At 36.3% G+C, this 21,828-nt stretch overlaps 1 protein-coding gene across 2 annotated transcripts in view; it reads left to right on the forward strand.

Moving 5' to 3' along the window:
- The window catches only part of GALNT13 (polypeptide N-acetylgalactosaminyltransferase 13), a 565,045-nt gene that overhangs the window by 476,117 nt on the left and 67,100 nt on the right, over window positions 1-21,828 (forward strand). The window lies entirely within an intron of this gene.

A 21,828-nucleotide genomic window follows, 5' to 3' on the forward strand; every position in this document is an offset into this window, starting at 1 on the left:
CTGTCCCTTCACTTTCAGTCTGGATGTATCTTTCAGTTAAAAATGAGTCTCTTGTAGACAGCATATGGATGGGTCCTGTCTTTTTATCCAATCTGCAACCCTATGCTGTTTTATGGGAGCATTTAGGCCATTCACATTGAGAGTGATTATTGAAAGATATGAATTTATTGTCTTCATGTTGCCTGTGAAGTCCTTGTTTCTATAGATTGTCTGTAAATTTCTGTTCTGTATCACTCTTGGTGTCTTTCTCCTTTTATAGAACCCCCTGTAATATTTCTTGCAAGTTCGGCTTAGGGGTCACATATTCTTTCAGTTTCTGCTGGTCTTGGAAGCTCTGCATCTCTCCATCTATTCTAAATGACAGCCTTGCCAGATAAAGTATTCTTGGCTGCATGTTCTTCTCATTTAGTACCCTGAATATGTCTTGCCAGGCCTTTCTGGCTTGCCAGGTCTCTGTGGATAGGTCTGATGTTATTCTGATGTTCCTCCCTCTGTACATAAGGAATTTCTTCCCCCTAACTGCCCTTAATATGGTTTCCTTGGTTCTAAGATTTGTGAGTTTTAGTATTACATGCTGGGGCATTGGTCTGTTTTCCTTGATCTTGGGAGGGGTCCTCTCTGCCTCTAGGACATGAATGTTTGTTTCATTCCCCAGATTAGGGAAGTTCTCAGCTATATTTGCTCAAATATATCTTCTAGTCCTCTCTCTCTCTCTCTCTCCACCCCCTCAGGGATTCCAATAATTCTGACATTAGAACATTTCATGGTATCACTTATTTCTCTGATTCTATTTTCATGGATTTTGAGCTGTTTTTCCCTCGCCTCTTTTTCCTTCTTTTCTATCAGTTGGTCTTCTAGATCACTAATTCTTTCTTCTGCCTTGCTTACCCTAGCTGTTAGATTATCTATATTAGATTGGATCTCATTGATAGCATTTTTAAGTTCTGCCAGTTCAGGTTTCATTTCTGCCCTTAGAAACTCTATCTTGCCATTAATTGATTTCTCCATTCTAGCTATCATCTTCATAACTGTTACCCTGAAGTCCATTTCCAACATCTTGGTTATATTTGTATCCATTTGTAAATCTGTGACGGAAGTCACAGTCTCTGAGCCTTTCCTTTTTGGGGGTTCCTCCTCCCAGTCATTCTGTTGAGGGGTGGTTGAGGGAATGTACAGAGTCCAGATTATTGACCACAACCCAAGCAAGATGCACCTGCTTTGTAGGGACCATAGGGTTGTCGGCCTCTTGTTCTCTCAGCCTGTCTTCTTGGGGGAGGGGCCTGGCATGCTCTTACTCAGGCAACCCTGTTTGGGCAGAGTTGCCCTGCCCCCTGGTGGAGGGGGGAATGGGCTCAGTGAAAACCGGTTTTGGAGGGCTTTTGTTCTCTGGTGGCTTTCCCTGGCAGCTTTCTGCATCTCTTCCAAGAGTCAGAGCAGAAGAGACCATTTCCATCTCTCTGCCTCAGAGCAGAATAATTGCAGTCTGTTCTTCAGTGAGCTCTCCAGGTCACACTATCTCCATTTCTGTCTGTGCTGCTATAAACTGCAGTGTCCTGGGTAGTGTGGCCCTCAGCAGGGCTCCCAGTTCTCGCCTCCTGGTCAGGGCATGGGGGCATGTTGGCATGTCTCTGCCCTTTGTGCTTCTAAAACCGCCAGCCGCCCCCGGCTCTCATGCGCTGCCCTGCCACTCCAGGTTTTAGTCCGAGGGGCTGCCCTAAAGTCCCTTCCCCACTGCTACTGGTCTGTGAGTCTGTGCCTGGTCCCCAGCACGGGAGGCTTCTGTTCACTGGCGGTGCAGGATCCCCATGGTTCCCTCCCCCTTCTGTTTTTCTTCCAATATCTGCCCATGGAATTATGGCTCCCTGCTTCATACCTCGAAACCAACTGCCTGCGATATTCTGTTTGTAGAGATCCAGATATATCTTCTTACATCTCAGGCTGATTTCATGGGTGTTCAGAGTGGTCAGGGGACTGGCTGGAATAGGGTCCCCTACTCCTCCACTGTCTTTTCCTCTTCTATTTGAAACTTTTCATAGTAAGCATATATTTCTCTATATTTAAAAAAAAGTCATACCTTTTATAGGTGAACTCAAATAATCAGAATGGTATAAACTCCATTTACTTTTTTTTCTTTCTCAATACATTAAAATAAGTTAAAAGATGGACTCGGTCTTATATTTAATCAGTAATATGTATATATATATAAATATTTTTTTAAAGAACATTATTTTTTAAGGGATACTGTTTCTAGGAATTAAGATAGGCTAAATTAAATTACAGTTTTAAAATTCAAAATATCTTACTAAGTATTTTAATGCCAAAGTCAATTAGAGTCATGAAAACATTTTGAAAAATTAATAATGTGCAAAAAGAATTCCTCATTTTGTAATAAAGCTTCAGCACTTGTAATTTATTACCAGATGCTGATACTGAGACTGAGACATCTGGCATAATATATGAGGAAACATGCTAATTAAAAAGGAAAAAAAAAGAAGCATTGAACTTAGCTGTTTTAGTCATCCCAGTAAATACAGGAATGACATGAGAAATTGAAACTGTATTACATTTATGTCCTCAAAATTTAAATTGAGACTTGAGGGGCGCCTTGGTGGCTTAGTTGGTTAAGCAACCAACTCCTGATTTGGGCTCAGGTCATGATCTAAGGGTGTAGAATTGAGCCCCTTGTCGGGCTCTGCACTCATTGCCCAGTCTGCTTGAGGTTCTCTCTCTTCCTCTCTCTCTCTGCCCCTTCCCTGACTCACACACACTAAATAAATAAATAAATAAATAAATAAATAAATAAATAAAATCTTTTTAAAGATTTTTAAAAATAAAAATAAGTTGAGACTTGAATCTGAATGACACCAGGATTTTCTATCCCTTTCTTCTTTGAGTCTGTCTGTCCATGTCTCTAATAATTCCAAACCTTTAAGGAAATTTACAGATCATCTAGTCCACCCACCTAACTGACTAAGAAGAAAAGCAATATGCCAAAGATACATATTCTCTTTTGAAGTTCACAAAGACAATATGGATAGGCCAAAGAACCTCATCACTGGGATTTCTTTTTCTCCAAAATCTTGGATAAAATTCATACCTGCTTTTAAAATAAATGAACATCTCTTGTGTACATTTTAAAAATTTAATTATAAAAAAAAATTACTTCATCTTACACACTAGCTAAGTCAAAGACACAAAATCTGTTTTGATCTCAGAATGATTACAACAAATGCTTTTCCATCGTGGGCACAAATCTTACCTTGACCTTGAGATCATAGTTTACATGTGTAGCAGGAATACTGCTTTAAGGACTTTTAAAGATTTTTAAATGGAGTGTTAGTAATAACATAGATACTCATAACTCTTTGGGTTTTATGTGTATTTTGCTTTGTTTTGTTTGTTTAGGCAGATTTCATACATCTGAGTGCTAATTTTGGTCTTTTGAGTTGTAAGGCTAACATTGTGTTCAAATATGCGATAACCCCTCAAAGCCTTTTGTGAGTTCCTCCTTCACACTTGTCAACTGAAACAGTTCAGCAGTTATAACAGGGTATTTCCTTTCCTTCTGGCCTCCTCCCGTTTCCTGCTTCCTTCTCTCTTGGTTCTTGTGCTGTACAGAAATAGGGGCTTGACTAGGAGATGAAACCCTCCATTTTGCAAATTGGAAAATTATTTAATTGCATCACTGTAAGCCATTTAGAGACATGATGAATTTCCAGTACTCAGGAAACATCATTCAAATATTTTATCCAGATCTCTGCCTGTTGAAGAAAGAATGCTTACATACTATTAACCTAGAGAAGTTGTTGTAGCTGTTGTTTTTCAAATCTTAATTAAGTATATTGCTTTTTTGTCCTTAAAAGCATATGGGAGATGGTTAAATGAGTTTTCAATGAAATGTGAGCTGATGACTCTTGCTTAGTACAAGGAAAACTGATGAGCAGTTAGAGCAGTTAGGAGTCATTACCAGAGATAAGGCTCTAAATTAAGGCTTAACTATAAACCTCAAAATTGAGTAACAAAAGGAGAGGGAACCATTAACTAATTGTGATGCAATTCAGTGGAAAGTGGGTAGTGTTGATTTCAAGTACCCTAGCTATAGGAGCAGAGGTTGCCATTGTACATAATTATTTCATTAGTTTGACTTGTAAACACATGGAAAAACATCATTTAACAGCCCTGTTTAGAATTAAAGAAAAGTGTAGGTTTCCTGCCAAAGTGTTAATTCCATATTGAGATTTGAACTGACAAAAATACCCAGCTTACACTGTACAGTGAAATGCTCCAAACCCAGACATTTTAACTATCTCAGACATTTTAACTATTAGTTTTGAATATCTAAGAGACAGAGAATGAAACAACCAATCTAATAGACTAAAAGTGATTTAATTCAGCTTAATAATTAAATCTGATCAATTATTTAGAATGCAATCATTTATTCCTTAGACAGTCAAGTATAAGAACAATCTATAGATGTCCTCAGAGATAATACTCAGGACTCTGGTAAGAAGGCAGAGGTCACCAGCCTGAGAGAGGAAGACAGAGACCATTCATAGGGACAGAGAGAAACAAAGCCAAGTCATGCATTTGAGCATCATCCCTCCCTCAGGAGAAACCCTGGGCCATTTTCCTTCGCTCACCCCAATGGAGCCTAATTCAGAAGGTCCTCTGTTCATCTGAGTCAAGAGCCATAATGTAATGAAACGGATGTAATCAGTAGCCTAAGGAATTTATCACTGAGGGAGGGCAACAAGAAAGTGGCACTAATGCAGGAAGACAAACCTAACTGCAGCCACCAAGAGCCTGGCTTCAGGAATCAATCGATTTATTTATTCTTCCCTTTCTCCTTCACCTCATGGGGGTCAAAACAACTTGACTTTGATAATGCAATTTTTAAACCACTTACAAAGCAGGTAAATTGTGGTCTTTCTGATATGCTCTTAGGAGAGCAAGTGTTTCCCCTCACCCCAGCCCCACTCCACCCCCAGCTATTTCCAGCTCCTCTTTGATCAGGAATAGCAAATATAACCACAAGCATTTGAAGCAGTTTGAGTTTTAAAAGGGAAAGGCTTCCATCTACTGGATTCTTTGAGTAATAAAGACTTTGTGAGTCCACATTAGACTTTCTTTTGCCGTTGGCAGTGCAAAACCCAGCATGTCCACTTAGAGGTTTCATAATTCATTTTAATTGCATTTCATTTTAAGACTCTAGCTGTTAATGAACACATTCAGATTTTACAAAACATAACCCCCCCTTTTATATTACACAAGGGAAACAAAAGAAATACATGACTTGCCTTTTCCTTTAAAAAATGATATGAAACAGTAATATACCCAACAAAAAGTTCTATTAATAAAATCCATAATGACAATAACTTTAACTTGGAATATCAAGCTGATTGAATGTAATGGGATGTTCTGTTTTATTTATATGAATAGAGACTTTTTTCTTTTCTAAAAATTGTCTTTTCACGAACAAATCCCATCTGCAATTAGAGTGCCCCTATTTTGAGTTCAGCTCATGTTACTTAATGACCTATCTTCTTGCTGATATGTTGCATTACACAGATAATCTCAGGGGTCCTTTTGGGGGGCATACTTTGAACAACACTATAGGCTGTATATATAATTTGAGATAAGTCATATAATACTCCTTTTCTGTCATCTTTCACTGAGTCAGTACAAAGAGGTAAAGATCTATCCCCCACCAGCAGGTTGGATTTTTTAAAAGAACATTAGAATTTAAGACTTTTATTTAAAACAAATTTAGGGGCGCCTGGGTGGCTCAGTCGGTTAAGCGACTGCCTTCGGCTCAGGTCATGATCCTGGAGTCCCGGGATCGAGTCCTGCATCGGGCTCCCTGCTCAGCGGGGAGTCTGCTTCTCCCTCTGACCCTCTTCCCTCTCGTGCTCTCTATCTCTCATTCTCTCTCTCTCTCAAATAAATAAAATCTTTGAAAAAAAATAAAAAAATAAAACAAATTCAGTCAGTAGAAAGCAGATGTACATGCAGCATAATTTTTAGGTGTCTCTTACTGAACTCTCTTGAATTTGTCACCCCAATTCATGTCAAAATCATACTATCTTTTACACCAAATGAAAATGAATTAGAAGTCATGGGTTAATGTCCGTGTATAACTATGGTGGATATCTGGCAAATAAGATAAAATTTAAAAATCGTGACAAAAATTCTTTTTACTTAGAACTCATAGATATTTAGGACACTACTATCTATGGGTTTTCCAGTCCCATAAGACTTGAAGAAATAAAGCAGAAAAATGTTGTTTTGTCTCCTAAACTGCAACAAATACCTAACGGTTCCCAGGTGAGTTCCCTATTCCTTCCTTTACAAATTAGTGAATATATAATTCCACATCTATAAAAGAGTAAGTCTTGCTAAAACAGAATTCATTAGGGTTACATAGCCCTCATTTTGAATACTCTTAGCATCAGAACCTGGAATATACTAGAATGTTAGAATCTACCCAGTTGAGATATGACCTTATGATTGTATCTGAAGAACTTCCTAAAATAGGATTTTTGAAGATTGTAAAATGATTTGCTGAGAATAGTAGATACCCTAGTTTATATTTAAATATATATTAGCTTGGCAAGTATATTCAACAAATATTAAATTACAAATAATAATGTGATAGTAATTCTCTTTGGTAAGGACCTATTTTAGTCCTGTGGTTTCCTCTTTTTGAATTGTCTAGGTTCTGTTCATTATCTTTTTTATGACCAACCTTTATCATGTATCTATAACCCATGCTAACTGACACCGAGAACTTTTTAGTTTTTAGTTTTGTATCAGAAATCTCTTGGCATTTGAGAGACAACCAGAAATCAGCTTTTTCTTTGCACCTTCTCCTCTAACAAAATCAGGCCCAGACATTCTAATGTAGCAAGAAATAAAGAATCACTCTGTGGCTTTAGTCTATGCATTAACCTTAAATTATTTAAGGGAGACTTCACAAAGGAAACAAAAAATGAAAAGTTACATAGAATTAGTTGACCTGACCTAAAAGGAAAAATTTCTTCGTTTACTTAGCAAATATTTGTTGATTATTTAATATGTGCCAGTCATTCTTCTAGGTCCTGGGGATCTAGAAGTATATAAAATAGACAAAAATCCTTATCTTCGTGGAGCTTACCTAATATTAGGAAGACAGTAAATACGATAAATAATTAAATAGTATGTTTGATTATGATAGTAACTAAGGAGATTAATAGGTCATGAAAGGGACCTGGGCCAGAGTAGCTGTGCCATTTTAGGTAAGGTAGTCAGGAAAGGCCTCCTGGAAAGAATTTAGTGATTTAACCATACTTGGTACTATGGCCTATTGGTGGAAAACCTCAGCGGTCTTTGAGGACATCGTGTGTTTTTATCTGGATTATCCTGACCTACCTCCTTGTGACTGCATTCATATAATCCCCATCATCTGGTGGTATCCTTAAACCTAAGTAGATCCTCAAATTTCAGACCCACTGACGATTTTACCTCCAGTTTCCTGTCCAGGGAACTGTCCCAGGGAATCCCAATTCTCTATAAGGGAATTCCATCCCAATACACTGCATTTAAATTAAAACCCCATTTAAGAAGCTCACAGGGATCATAGCAGGAGGTTGCTCAGCTACACTTTACTCCATGTTCACATTAAGAATTGTTCATTTGTCACAAATGTTACTAAAGCCCCCTGGTTGACTACCTTATGAATGATCTGAGATGCACAGTTCTGTGCTTCCTCTCTTGATACAACGAGGCAGTGTATAATTACTATTTTATGATAGGGAGAATGACTTCTTCCCAAACCTTCTTCTCATAGGAAAAGCCTGAACTTTAGGAAGCTTATATCAAAACCATTATTCCACCTCTGTTGTAGATGCCTAATCTAAAATAGTTTACACATGCATAAAAATTGCATTTTATTTTGTCTAAGTGAAGCAATGCAGAGGTCAGGTTGGCTGCAACAATTTCTTGTATTTTAAAAGTATGTATTAAAAATTCTATCTTACAAAGTAAAAAAAAAACTTTCCCTTGGATTAAACATTGATCTGCACCATTCTGTCATGATGTTTCTTCTTTGGCTTGCATAATTTAGAAACTACTGTCTGGGGGCGCCCGGGTGGCTCAGTTGTTTAAGCGTCTGTCTTCCTTTGGCTCATGTCATGATCTCAGGGTCCTGGGATCAAGCCCGGCATCAGACTCCCTGCTCAGCGGGAGCCTGCTTTTCCCTCTCGCTCTGGCCCATCTTCCCTCCACCCCTACTTGTGCATGCTCTCTCTCAAATAAATAAATGTTAAAATCTTAAAAAAAACTACTGTCTATACTTAAAATTTATAAACTGTAACTTTAAAAACATGTTTAAGACCCAGTCTCAGGAAAATTTCTTATTATACTATAAAAAATGAAATCATAAAAATAGCATTTCAGAGAACATATAATAGGTGACTGGAAATATATAATGTCTGCTTAATAAATGATACCTAGCTCTTTTAAAGCAGAAAACAAAACACACCAGCAACTATTTTTTTTTAAAGCCAAATTTTGCCCATCTTGGTAGGACAGTTGGAAATTTGGTATTTATGTATAATAACACATATGTCATATTGGCTATGAACTATGTGCTAATGAAATAAACTCACCATGTGAAATGCCATGGAGCTTTCTCTCCTTTTTAAAGAAAGCCTTAAACTGAATTTTTATTAACAAGGTGTGTTAAAATGTTCTTAACTTTTTGTTAATGTTACTGTTGACCATATTTAAGAGTAGAGACCTTATTTCTGAAGCTATGAGTAAAATTAAAATACTGCTTTAGTGTAGATAATTTTAAAGTAATTCATATTTGGTCTATTAACATTGTCTAATATTTAACCACATAGTCAATTTCTTAGATGGCTTTTTGATTCTCGTGTTATATATCTAAAATTTAAAAAAATTATAAAAGTTAATTATCTAGAAACTATTTGAAGTGTAAAATTATGCTAATATGTTAATAATTACTGAATATGCATTAAGTCCAACAGTGTTTATGTTCTGTAAAATACTGAAACAACATTGGTTTATTGTCAAGCAGAAATCTGTAATTATACTATATGGTAACCATACAATTTTAATATTCTTAAAAATTTGTGATAAAATCTGTAACTTTGCAGAATATTTCTTACCTCAGTAAACACTGACCACTGGGTAGGAAGCAAGCAAAAGTAAGATTAAGGACTACATAAAAATATTAAAGGGATTAAGATCGTTGAGCCCCATGAAAATATTAGTAACATTAACAATCTAGCAGCAGGAATGTGGCCAAACGTGAAATTTGTCTTATTTGTATTTAAAAATTCAAAAAATGAAATAACAAGATGATAATGTGTCATTAGATTATGAAATACTTTAATGCAAAGTCTATATAACTGAACAAAAGGCATTTATAATTTTTTTTTACATTATAGTAGTTACAGTTTTTGAGCCCTCCCTCCATGCCATGGTACTTTGTGGGTATTATCTCTTTCATTTCCTCATGAGTCTATGAAGTCATTACAATTACTATTTCTATTGCACCTTCCACGAGTAAAGGAGTTTATCCAAGGTCATATGGCTAGTATAATGATGAATCTGGAATTCATCCTCAGGTGGATCATTCCCATGTGAAACACTGCAGTTAGTCACCCAAGTCTCCATTTCTCTGCAGTTTTCAGCCTAATGCTTATTAGACCATAGTAAAACATTTCAGAAAAAAAAAGTGGTAGAATATCTTTATGTATTCTTAAATGAGATCCTAAATGTTCAACTCTAAGAGCCTTTTAAAAATGTATATAAGAAATAATGATATAAATAATTTTATAATATTATCCCAAAGAAAGAATTTCTTTCTTTGTTTTCTAGGAAATGTTTTTTAAGATTTTATTCATTTATTTATTTTAGAGAGTGAGAGAGCAGGGGTAAGGGGAGAGGGGGAGGGAGAGAGAGAGAATCTCAAGCAGACTCCACCCAGATGCAGAGCCCCATGCAGGGCTCCATCTCACAACCCCGAGATCATGACCGGAGCCAAAACCAAGAATCTGATGCTCCCAACTGTCTGAGGCACCCAGGTGTCCCTCTAGGAGACTTTTTAAATACAGGACTTAATGTTATCAGTACCAAAAAAGGAGACGTTTTAAATAGAATCTGAAATGACAAAAAAGGGTAATATATTACGAATTGATATGTGGTAAATTAGCACAAACTTAGTGGCTTGAAACTACACGTTTATTATGTCACAATTCCTGCAGGTCCAGGCAAGGTCTTGCTTCAGGGCCTCTCACATGGCTACAATCAACATGTAAGCCAGGGCTGCAGTCGCATCTCAAGGCCTGACTAGGGAAGGATCTGTTTCCAAGTTAATGCGATTGTTGTCAGAATTTAGTTTTTTCCAAGTTGTTTAAACTGAGAGGTTCAGTTCCTTGTTGGCTATTAGCTAGCAGTTTCTTGCAGTGTGAGTCTCTCCATAGGCAGCTTAAAACATGGCAGCTTATTCACCAGAGCCAACAACGGAGTCAATAGAGAATCTGCTACCAAGATGTAAGTTACAATCTTACATTAATACAGTAGCGACATCCCCTCATCTTTGTTACATTCTCTTCATTAGAAGCAAGTCACAGGTCCTGCCTACACTCAAGGGAAAAGGCCCACACAGGGGCCAGAATACTGGGAAGTAGGGATAATCAAGGGCCATCTTAGAGACTATTTGCCACAGAAAATAATACAGAAATAAAGAAGTGAGTCATCATTGGTAGGAGCCAAAGAAAAATACCCTTTTTATCAATATGTTCCTAAAAAACAAAACCAGGTGGCATTTTCTGTAATACGCACCCAATTCACTCTCTATCTCATCTTCCCCACACTTGATTACTATTTCAGCTTAAGGATCACTTCCTCAGAGAAGCTTTCCCTGACCTACCCCTCCCTAACCACCAGAGGATCAATTCCTTTTTCTATGCTTTTATACATCTCTCAAACACATTTGTAATTTTACATTTTGTAATTTTCATGTGTGTTGGTTATTTGATTACTGATTAAGCTGTGAGGGAAGAAACAATACATAGTTTTTGTTCAACGTTTTACCCCTATCATCCAGTGCAGTATATAACACAGAAAGAGAAACTATGAAGACAAGATGACTGAAGGAACAGATGTTAAGGGCACTGACCTAGAAATCAAGAGACCTAGGTCGTAATGTAAGCTCTTTCACTTATCAGCTATGCTCCTTCCCACAGGTCCAATCAACTTTCTGAGCCTTAAGTATTCCATCCATGAAAGGTCAATTTTAACTCAAACCTATAATTTTGATGCAATATTGTGATGCTATACAGTTGTGAATCAGTAAATTTCCACCACATTGAATTTTTTTTTCCCAGAGTTTTCAGTAACTAGTCTTCCATTTTTTGATCAATGATTTTGAGGTTTTAACCTGTTTGCAACAATTAAAGTCAGGGGACAGGAGAAATAATGTGAGTAGCCTAAATCAACATCTGCAAGAGGATTTATATTTTAAAGAACACTCCTGATATTCGTCAGAGTTTGTATTTGAATACCATCACTATGATGTGATTCAAAACGCTTTGCTTTCCTCTAGACAAATCAAACTCTCACCAGAAAACGCAAAACCTGCCTTGCAAGCATGCTATTCCTTTAAGATGTTGGCCTTCTGCCTTTCCCTTCAGCTGCCCAATCCCCTGTATGGACCCAGAAGGCTTGCTGAATTAGATGATAGCACAGACTTAGACCAGCAACATCCTAAGAAAAATACAAAGCTCTAAAAAAAGAAGACAGGCATGTTAGAATTCTCTGTAATGAAGTGGGAGACCATTCTGTAGAATATTTTAGCATCACAAGAGCACAGCCGACACACTTGGCCTGTTTTCATCATTACTGAATATTGCCCTTCTTTAGTAAGTGCTGAGAAGTTCTCCTACTAACCGGTGTTAAGTCTGGTTTGTGAACTGAATCTTACGTATGCAATAAATAAACTTTGTGTTGTGTTCAGTATCCAGTCTTTGACATGACTAGTGCTGCAAGAAGATAAATACTGCATGGGCACCCCAGGAGCAACATGTTACTCTACCATTCCCAACATCATAAGTGAAGCTCATGCTTATTGAAATTTTTGTCACTGGTTGTTTCAGTAACGGCACAGTGTCCTGGGGTTGACTGATGGCTCTCCTTCAGCCTTTCGCGGCTCGCTCATTTAGAGTATGTTCAGGACAGAAGAGGGAAATCCATTGACAATGGAGATTGAGTATATTTTTGTAAGTTTTCTCTCAAAACAGAAATCAATGTGTTCTCTTAGAACAGTTTTACTGATTATGGAATTTATGTTTTTCCTGTGTGGCGTATGTGTGAAAAGCACTGCAGGGCACAAACGTGGACAGGGGAAGTGGCAAGTGAGAGATGTGTGGCACTTCAGCTTCATTTTCTTAGTAATTTGGGTTTAGAAAAATGCTTGGGCGGAGACCTTGAACAATACCTATAGTAGTGCAATTCTGAGGAGGCTTGCAAGTGATGTATGGTATGCTTCTCACTGAAAGGACATCTGGACCAAAGTTAAGTTGCTGATTTCCCACTTTACTCATCTAATATACGACAGAAGTGCGCAGGCTCAGAAAATAACCAGGGTGCTCTGTTATTAGGGGATGATGTACCCCTCGAGGTCCATATCCACAATAAAACCACCACCATTATAAGTAGCATTTAGTGAGCACTTACTACATATCATGCACTATTTAAGTGTTTTACATGTTAACTCAGTGAATAAGCACAACGACACTCTAAGGAAGGTGTTAGTATTGTGCCCACTTAGTAGAAGAAAGAGCTGAGGCCCCATGAGGTACATATATTGCCCAATATTACCCATCTAGTATGTGGCAGAGCAGAATTCACACCCAGGAAGTGAGAACCAGTCTGTAAGTGCACTGGTGTGTTCTTAATCTCCTTTAGTCATACCTGCATATAATCAGAATTCTTTCCCTTTGCTGCATAAATAGAGATATTTAAATGCTATGGAAGTCATTTCTTTTGAGAAAAATTATGTACCCTACGTTTACATTGTTAGACTAGATAATCAAGAATTGACTATGTGTACTTAATATTTCTTTTAACATGTTCCATAATATAATCTCAGACATTGTTTGAGTTAATAAGATGGGATTGCCAATTCACATTAGTTTTTCTGGGTTGTGTTAGTTTTTTTCCTTCATAACTCATAATTCAAAAACATAATTAGATTTCCTTTTGGCTTTGCAGACAAGACTGCTGACTAAATATAGACTAGGAAGATGCACTTTAATAAATACTAATAATCGTTAATGAGACCAACTAGCACTTTGGAAACAAATTTTGCATAAACTTTCTTTCTCCCCCCGTATATATATATATATATATATATATATAGAGAGAGAGAGAGAGAGAGAGAGAGAGAGAGAGAGAGTAGGTTCAGGACAGAAGAGGGAAATATGTATATAACTTTTAATAAGTATAAAGTACTAATTCTAAGTCATGAAAGCAAATTATATAGTAATTTCTTATAAACACGTATATGTGAGACAAAGAGAGAATGAGATGGAAAGCCCCGGAGGAAAAAGAGAATATGTACCAGACAGTCGTGCAACTAATATCTAAAGAATGTCCATTGGTGTCAGGTAATGTTCTAGGGACTGAACATACACACATCAACAAATACGTGTTTGTATTTCATACCATTTTCTTGGTTTAATTGAAATCTTAAGATAGAAACTGGCTAATGAAAAAAATTGAACAGTATATTTATTTATTTATTATTTATTTATAAATTTATTAATTAAAAAATTTGGGGGACATCTGAGTGGCTCAGTCGGGAATCCCATCCCAATACACCCCATTTAAATTAAAACCCCATTTAAGAAGTTCACAGGGATCATAGCAAGAAGCCTGGCTGGAGGGGGCGTGCCTGCAGGAGTATGCTGGGACTGCACCCCGGAGGGGCCTGCAGGTGTCTGTGTATCTAGGCTGCAGTTCACAGGAGGGACATAGCATCTGCCAGTTCTTTTGTTCTTGGAGTAGTCTCCCAAGGATCCCTGCCTCTCCAACACAGGCTTTGAGATTAGTAAATAAATCTCCCTCCGGTTTACACCAGGCATTTTTCAACCTGTTGCTTCCATGCTGTATCTCAGCCTGCTGATTTTTTCTAAAGTTGCAGGTGTTAATCCCTGCTGATTATAAGAACTTTTGAAATTAGGCCCCTCTGGTTTTCAAAGCCAAATGTTATGGGGATTCAACCTCCCTTTGTGAGTTGCCCATGCCCGGAGTGCCCGGGGTGAGGGTCTGTTTCTTCCCCCTCTCCGTCCCCATGTCTTCCCTCTCTCCTGTGTGCAGTCCTGAGGGTCCATTTAGCTCCTGACTGCCTCTGACCTTCCTATCCTCTTTGATGTGGCCTCTTCTCTACAATTAGCTGTGGAGAGTCTGTTCTGCCATTCTTCAGGTTGCTTTCCAGGTTATTTACAGGAATGTGGCTGTTACCTAGTTGTATTCTTGTGATAAGATGAGCTTAGCATCCTTGTGCTTTGCCATCTTCCCTGGAAGTCGCTAGTAATCAGTTTTAAATAGTAATGTGATAACATTTATCTCCACATAATAAAAAATGGTAAACTAAAGGATAAATTAAAATAGTCAGTGTTGGGCGCCTGGGTGGCTCAGTCGTTAAGCGTCTGCCTTCGGCTCAGGTCATGATCCCAGGGTCCTGGGATCGAGTCCCACATCGGGCTCCCTGCTCTGCGGGAAGCCTGCTTCTCCCTCTCCCACTCCCCCTGCTTGTGTTCCTGCTCTCACTGTCTCTCTCTCTGTCAAATAAATAAATAAAATCTTTAAAAAAAATAAAAAAAATAAAAAAATAAAAAAAATAAAATAGTGTTCTGGAAGGGAAATTAGCTTCTTACACCATAAGACGGTGTGTGAATTTGAACAATTTTCTGAAAAGCAGGTTAGTAATATATATTTTTTAAAGTCTTGAAATCAGCATATAATTTATGAAAATATATTGCTTCTAAAAATTATCTTAATAAAACAATCAAGGGCATAATAAAAATTATACAAAGATGTTCATTGATTTTAAAGTCCAAAATAAGTAACAACTTGAATTTCCAAATATAGAACATTGATTAAATAAGTTATTGCCAATTTGTAGAATACAACAACACAGAGGCATTAAAAACAAAGTTACAGAAGAGTTTAGAGAACTTGAAAAGTGTTCATGACATACTGTCTCAGGGGAAAAGTATCTTATAGTTATCCATAAATAGAAGTCTAGAAAAATCATTACCATAAGGTAAATATAGTCATATTACAAGTAATTTTTATTTTACTTTTCATAGTTGTTAATGTTTTAGAATTCTGCAATGAATACATATTTTTCAAATAATTGTAAGAAGTTTTTAAAAGACCAATATACAAATTGTATGCAAATTTTTCCTTACTCCTGGGGATAAAAAAAAATGCATACAAGTACAGCAGTAGTATTTTTATTGGCTCAATATCTCCTTTGGATTTTCCATAGAAAACATGAGTTATAGAGCAGATTACTACATATTCTGGCTATTCTAGCTTCTGAAAGATGGTAACACTGCCTGAACATCCTTACTTGGAATTTTTTTCCTAGCAGTTATAGATTTTATACTCCATTTGCTTTAACTGATACTAAATTGACCTTTATTTTTAAAGGCCATTGCAAAGATTCACTTTTCTTATTTCCCATATTCTCATTGATCAGGGATCAAGCAGTTGAATATGAGACTTTTATTGCCAAATTGAACTGAAGTTTGAGGCAATTACCTAGAAACTTTATCCTCAAGATCTGCCCAAACTTTTGACTATGGTATCAGACAGACTTAAATAAATTGACAAGTTTTCTAATATTTGCAACTTCTATGTAATATACCTCTCAGTAGAAGCTATGATCTTTGTACCATTCATTATCTCATTTTTATTCCATTAAAATAAAATTGCAGTAATAATAGGAAATGATAAATTCATCATATAATCACTATATGTTATTAGCTGGCATGTGCCATCAGCCTGTTAATGTAATTCTATCCAGTAACTCCTAATAAGTGGTTATGAGCATGGGTAATTTGTGTGCATTTCAAGAATGGAAAAAAATTAAAATGGTGATTTAAAAGAATAGTTTAAAATTAGAAAAATATTCGAAGTAATCTGCTAAACCTCTGACACAATATAGTTTTTAGATATTCTAGACTACAATAATCTCTAGGTGGCTTAAAAATGATTTTTATTATTACTTCTCTTGAGAAGAAAATGCAGATCCTTATCCATAAAGCTCCTGATGATAAATTTTCAAAGTAAATAACAATATAAAGAAGGTGATTTCCTCTTAATAGGGAATTTTGAAAATATATTAAAAAATTCTGAGCTGAAACTATGTATAATGGTCTACTATAATATACAAGTATATTATTAATATATCATTGTATACAAAAACATTGATTAGCTGCATAGTTTTAATTGTGCTTAAGGAAAAGATAGATTCTTTTTAAAGACTTATTTATTTTAGAGAGAGAGAGAGCATGCATGCACACGAGTGGGGGGGAGGGGTAGAGGGAGAGAATCTTCAAGCAGACTCTCTGATGAGTGAGGAGCCCTGAGGTGGGGCTCAATTCAAGGAACCATGAGATCATGACTTGAGCCGAAATCAGGAGTCAGACGCTTAACCAACTGAACCACCCAGATGCCTTAAAATAGGAGACTTTTTAAAAGTTTTTTCCTCTCTCTTTTTTTTTCAGTAGCAAAGGGAATGTGTTTTTATTTTTCTCATTTTTTTGGCTTCATATATATTTTATTTTATTATAATGTCAATATAATAAAAATTATTTATATTTTTAGTAACATTTTCCCATGTTCTAATACACCTAATTGTTTCAATATATGTATTTTGACAATTAGATATACCATTGATCTGCTTAAGCATTCCTGATTAAAGGAAATCATTTCCCCTTTTTATGCTGCATTATATATTTTTATACAGAAAACTCTAAGCTTTGGCCTATAATCAGGCTATTCTGTTATCAGGACCTTGATTATGGGGAACCAGAACCACAGGCCTCTTAGCTATCTACTAAGGAAGAACTTAACTGAGATTATTATGATCTTTAATCTATCGTCTATATAAAAATTTAATACATGATTATTCTACATATATAAATTTAATACTACCTTGAAATAGATTTTTAAATGATGAATAGAGGACAGGTTATTAAATAAAATATAACAAACCTGTATGTGTTATCATTTACTTATTAATCACACCTGCAAACTGGGAGTTAATTAAAATACTCTTTTTAACTTATTCTGAAGCTTTATCTAATTGTCAGAGTTTTCTCAGGGTTTGTGCAAGTCCTACTGAAAGACTTACCTTAAAAACTTGCAACTTTTATAAGTTGCCTTTGAAAAAAAATAATAACACATTAAGATTCATTCTGTTGCAACATTCCTCCCTCACCCCAGTCTATTTTTGTCATAGCATGTATCGCCTTCTGATGTATTACTGTACATGTCTCCCTCCTCTAGGATGTAATCTCCATAGAGGAAGATTTTTTTTTTTAAGATTTTATTTGTTTGACAGAGAGAGAGACAGCGAGAGAGGGAACACAAGCAGGGGGAGTGGGAGAGGGAGAAGCAGGCTTCCCGCCGAGCAGGGCGCCTGATGCGGGACTCGATCCCAGGACCCTGGGATCATGACCTGAGCCAAATTCAGACAGTTAATGACTGAGCCACCCAGGCGCCCTGAGGAAGATATTTTTAATTTGTTTTGTTCACTGATATATCCCAAGTGCCTAGAAAATGTGCCTTGTATATAGTTGGAACACAATAATTATCTGCTGACTTAATCTTGTCTTGGCCTCTGCTCTGTATTTTTGTCTTTTTTTCACTTTCTCTTCCCATCTGTTTACCTCAGTCCTGTATTGGTGTCATTGTCTTAGGCATTCTCTATATGGTAGCTTCCAAAGCTCCAGGTTTAAATCATCTTTACAGCTATCAATTAGAGAGGAAATAGAGCCTCAACTTCCTAATAGTCCTAGGAAATTCTCAGAATATATATCTTTTTTAAGCTGCCTGGTTCATAGGCTCATTCCTTAGCCAATCATTATGACGGGTTATGTGTAGGATGGAAAAATGGAATGCTTTGATTATCTTGGGTGTTACTTGAATGTACTAAAGGACAACTCATGGAAGTTCCTGGTTAATACCATTCTAGACAGGAAAAAGGACAAGTACAAAACCATGAATTGGGAATGAACTTGGCATGTTTGAAGAAAACCAAAGAAAAAGGGGCACCTGGGTGTCTCAGTCAGTTAAGCGTCTGACTCTTGGTTTTGGCTCAGGTCATGATCTCACAGTCGAGAGATTGAGCCCCACTTTGGACTCAGTGCTCAGCGGGGAGTCTCCTTGAAGATTCTCTCCCTCTGCCCTTCCCTCCACGCATGCATGCATGCTCTCTCTCCCTCTCTCTAAAATCAATAAATAAATCATTAAAAAAAAAAAAGGCAAAGAAAAAAAAAAGCCAGTGTGGCCACAATGAAGTGATTACAGATGATTAGGTCATAGAGATAATCAAGAATCATTTCATGAAGGATCTTAGGCAATGGTTAAGATATTGTCAATTATTCCTAGCATAATGAAAAATTCATTAGAAGCTTTGGAGCAGGGTAGTGACATGACTTTCTTTGTATTTCAAATATATTGTCCAGGGAACAGGCAATAGCCAATAAAGGATAGTTGGAGAAATGTAAGATGTCAGGGGAACTAGTTAGAAGCCTATTACAATGCTAGTTTAGTCAAGAGATGAGAGATTATGCAACCAGGATGGCAAAGGGGATGTTTGAGGGACTGAGGATGTATCAAACAAATAGGAATTGCTAATGAGCTGAATATGTGAGTGTGAGAGAAAGATAATTACCATGAGAAAATGGGTGGATTTTTGTGGTAGTTCCTGAAATGGAGAACCTTGGAGTTGGATGAAGTTGGAAAATCAAGAGGACAGTTTTGGACATGTCAAATTTGAGATGCCTATTTAAGATCCCAGTAAAATTGTTGGGTAAACAATTGGATGAGCTATTTTGGAGAGGTTTGGGTTGCAGATAAGAGTTTGGGAAACAAGTAAGAGTGTATTTCAAGCCATGGAAATGAATAATTCAGGCTCTACTTCATGGTCTTTCCATGACACAGGCTAACAAAGGCCTCACCATCTTGAACATCTTGAAGCCATACCAGCTGTGGTACAAGGCCTCCTCAGTCCCTGTAGTAAAGGAAAAAAGAACCAGAGGGTCTCATACCTGGTCTTCTGGTCTTTAAGACAAGACTACTAGGGATTTACCCAAAAGATACAAAAATACTGATTCGAAGGGACACATGCACCCTGATGTTTACAACAGCATTATCAACAATAGCCAAATTATGGAAAGAGCCCAAATGCCCATCAACTGATAAATGGATAAAGAAGAAGTGGTATGCATACACAATGGAATATTATTCAGCCATAAAAAATGAAATCTTGCCATTTGCAATGACTTGGATGGAGCTAGGGAGTATAATGCTAAGCAAAATAAGTCAGTCAGTAAAAGACAATACCATATGATTTCACTCTTATGTGGCATTTAAGAAACAAAACAAATGAGCAAGGAAAAAAAAAAAACAGAGACAAACCAAGAAACAGACTCTTAACTATAGAGAACACACTGATGGTTATATGTAAGTGATGCGTCACTAAATTCTACTCCTGAAACCAATAGTACACTGTATGTTAACTAACTAGAATTTAAATAAAAGCCATCAGTGTGTTCTCTTTAGTTAAGAGTCTGTTTCTTGGTTTCTCTCTCTCTTTTTTTTTGCTCATTTGTTTCTTAAATTCTTGTTTCTTAAATTGGACCAACTGTTCAAGAGGGTTCCTTTTTCTCCACATCCTCACCAACACTTGTTTCTTGTGTTTTTAATTTCCACCATTCTGACAGGTGTGACGTAATAGCTCATTGTAGTTTTGATTTGCATTTCCCTGATGATTAAGTGACAATGAGCACCTTTTCATGTGTCTGTTGGCCATCTGTATATCTTCTTTGGAGAAATATCTGTTCATGTCTTCTGCCTTAATTTTTGAGTGTTGAGTTTTATAAGTTCTCTATATATTTTGGATACTAACCCTCATAGTATCTCACTTCTATGTTAGAAAATATAGCTATAGAGGGAAAAAACATTCTCACCAAAATATTAAGATAAGCCCACAGTATTTTTATGCTTTTCTAAGAGTAATTAAAATAATTATCTAGGACTAAGACAAAACTCATGTAGTGGCAATGCCAAGGGGCAGCTTAGGGTGATAGTGTAAGAAGGTTTTAGCTTTTCTCAATAGTATCTGTCATTTTACACCAACCAAATCTTTGCCAAATCTGATGTGGGCAATTAATATTTTCTCTTATCTAATGTAAAATATATGCAAATGAATCTTTAAACTCCTTTCCAATCAGAAAACCGCTCATAAAAGCCTCCTCGGAAAAAATTCTGGAGCCAGGACTATTACATTTTAATGATGAAAAAGGAAAGATCCTGATATATAAATAAGCTATCTCGATTACATTTGCCCACCTCAAAAATGAAACAGTACAGTAAAACTGATTGTCAAATTAAGTCCTCTGAAGCTACAGTGCCCTTTTTTTTTCTGGGTCCAATGGAATCTCTTTATATGATTTTCAAGACTATTTATTAGATCACTGCAATTGATATAGCACTTAACACAAAGAGAAATTCTTGTAGTGATCTATTTTGTAAATGTTTTCTAGGCTCTTCTTTTGAAGGTTGCACTCCAGATTGCAAGTTCTGAATAGGATTATTTTGAAAGCAAATATTTATGTGCTTAAAAAGCCCAAAGACCTTATTGTTTTCTGTCCAAACACCAGGTAGAAAAATCAATATGGTCTTTTAGAAGGAAATGGTTTGGCTGCTTAAGCATCATCAGGATGCTTTCTAACAACACTAAAGCATTTAATTTTGAAAAAACAAAAATTAAGAAGAATTTTTAAGGAAGAGTGAGGAAATGGGGAAACTAACAGGTGATGAGAGCTTCAAGAGTGTTGCCACTTTTGAATACATTGACTCAAATAATGGCATTAGTTACAGACATCTGCATTGTCTAAACAATTTTTCATTGTTTTATAGAATGATTGTTAGGTTTTGCTGTTTGGCTGGGATAGAATATACTAAATACTGGGCCTTTTTTTTTTTCTGTGCCCAAGTCTAGTTGCTTACTCGTCTTAAACATGTTAAACACAGACTTGTCAAAAATAATCTAAGGCAGTCTTCTCACAGTTATTTAGTCATTTCAGGCAAATCATTTTTAATATTGATAGTAGTGAGCAAATCACATCACCATGGTATTTTTATATAAAAATTAGTAGCATTGTTGTTTAATTCTCAACTAGCTAGCATCATTTTATGATCATCAATGGAAATATTCCTTTTAACTTCATATATTCTCCTATTATATGAATTGAAATTAAGTAATTTTAATGTACACATGTTAAGTATAAGCCATTTCCTTAGTTTAGCTTACTTATTTACTATCTTGCTTATCTAAGAATTTGAGGTGGCTCACATTAACTCATAAAATAATACAAGAAAAAAATAAAGAAAAAATCAGGTTTGTGGTAAACCTAGATAGAATAAAAGTTCAAGAAGAAGAGAGAAAGTTAGAACACATAAGTGTTCATTGTGAGGATCATATTTATATAAATTTATCATGAAATCTACGATGGTGAA

This window comes from Zalophus californianus, chromosome 3 (assembly GCF_009762305.2).
Source record: "Zalophus californianus isolate mZalCal1 chromosome 3, mZalCal1.pri.v2, whole genome shotgun sequence".
Taxonomy (NCBI): domain Eukaryota; kingdom Metazoa; phylum Chordata; class Mammalia; order Carnivora; family Otariidae; genus Zalophus; species Zalophus californianus.